We start from the raw sequence: 2349 nt of genomic DNA, 5'->3' as shown, positions 1-2349 counted from the left end.
GTAACCATTTTAAAGAAAAAAAGGTTGTTTTGTTATAGCTTTTGGAGCAAGGGCGCCGCCATCTTGCAGTACGACAGCGTGTGACGTCATGGGGTTGGTTCGCTCCGATAGCCAGAATAGTAATATACGCATCTCTTTACATTTTGGACACACGCTTGTTTTGAAATGGAGGAAAATGACCTTGAAAGCACTGTTGAGTCCATAATAAGTGCAATTGCCTGTGCATTTGAGTCGATACGGCGAGGGGACAGAGCAGTAGGGGTTGGAGAAGTCGTGAACCTGCTGGTTTGGGGTAAAGTGTGGATCGGAAACAATACTCGTTTACGTGAATTCTCCTCAAGACTGTCATTCCGATTTGCTTTTGTGTGCATTTGCTGATGAAGACGCCTAGGCGTGAAAGAAAGCTCAATTTGGTACTCACGTGCTGTCCGAGCCGAGCTGTGGCTTTTTGTGTGTGCGAACAGAAATGATCTATCACAATGCGTAAGTACCGCATTTAAATCTCTTTCGTGCTGTCTCATGCTTGAATGGCTTAAAACACTTTAATATTTAAACTGACAAGGCTTAAAACATGTGAGAATGATAAACTTTGAGGAAGCAGCACTGGCCCGATCGTTCAGAGGTGATTAGTTAAACACTACATCCTGTTAACAGCAGGAAAGCTAATTATCGCAGGTGAACATTAAATATGATGGTGAACCAGTCAATGTAATGCATATTTACATTTATGCATTTAGTAGACGCTTTTATCCAAAGCGACTTACATTGCATTCAAGTTACAGTTTTCACATTTTATCAGCTCTTGCTTTCCCTGGGAAACGAACCCATGACCTTGGCGTTGCTAGCGCCATGCTCTACTATTTGAGCTACAGGAAAGTCTGTAAAAGTCAACTGAATTGTTAGCTAATGTAATCAACCCTAGCTGTCCTTTTAGGCAGCCAGCGTAACTATATAACTGTGAGTACAGTATACATAATAAATATAATAAAATCTTACCCGTTTAATCCCAGATGTTGTGTGTTAGCACGTTTTATTGCAGTGAACCATTTTAGATAAAATGATTTCCCCTTGGCTTTATGGGACAATCGCGTGTGTGTATATAGGAAAATGCATATTTACTTGCACGGCTGGATATTGGACTCCTGAAAAATAATCACATTGTTTGTATTTGCCAAAATATAAATTTACTTTAGTCAAAACACGGGATTGGCATTATTAGCGCAAGCACCGCTCATTGAAGCGGGATAGCTTCTTTGAACAGTTATGTTCAGGACTTTCTGATTTAGATTCAAGATTCAAGAGTTTTATTTGTCACATACACAATTATACAGAGTATAACCAGCAGTGAAATGTAGGTCAGGTCCGCTCCAAGGACAGTGCAATTATAAAGTATACAAATATTAAGAGAAGAAAAGTAGAAAAAATAAAATAAAAGATAAGATAAAAAATATAAATATAAATGTGCAGGTCAGTATGTTGTTGACTTAAATAGTAATAAGAAAGTTTACTTAACGAATACTGCGTGAGGGGGCGAGAAACTTGCCAAGGGAGGTCACGTACAGTACACATTATATTAAGCCCAATATACGGGACGTCTCTGCTAATACGGGGCGGTTGGTAACCCTAGCTTTCCCCTGAATGTTCTGGCATCCTAGCGCACAGCAGCTGTCCACCATGTTAAAATGGTGTAAGGTTTGTAAGGTCTAAATAGTCTGGTTTTAAATTATTGTTCTACAACTGTCGATACCAATGCTGCGGCCGCTCTAGCACTCTCCTGGTTGCCTGCCAAAATGCCGTCAACCTCCGGAGCTCTATAGTAACAGTCAAATACACATGGTTATGTTATAAAAATGCATTCCTTGATTATTACGCCGGAATGAGAGTATAGTTCCTAGCCATATCGGCCTAGAAAATCGCAACTTTTAATTTTCTGTTGGTCTTAGTACATGATGTAACTACAGAAATGATCGAAACTCTTTGGTCATTTTTGAGCAAGATGCTAACGGTCTAATCCAATTCAATTATCTATGCTAAGCTAAAAGTGCTACCACCAGACCCAGAGATCGGCTGAATGGATTCAAAAATGGTAAAACTGAACTGTTTAACTCTAGGGGAGTTGAATAATGAGCCTATTTCCAAAAAAGTGGAGTGTTCCATTAATATTTAACCACTGCATGTCATATGGCACTGGACTCACAAACCATATAACCATAGGAAGAGTCAGCAAGGGGTTGCCATGTCAATGACCTGGTTCGCAATATAAAGGCGCTTCTGTTCTAACTGGTATTCAATCACAATTGCCTTTGAAATAAATCAATTTCCTACTGCTTGTTCAAGCACTAAATATAA

Source organism: Barbus barbus (assembly GCF_936440315.1).
Source record: "Barbus barbus genome assembly, chromosome: 3".
In the NCBI taxonomy this organism is placed as follows: Eukaryota; Metazoa; Chordata; class Actinopteri; order Cypriniformes; family Cyprinidae; genus Barbus; species Barbus barbus.
The sequence above is the reverse complement of the archived record's forward strand: the minus strand, read 5'-3'. Positions refer to the sequence as shown.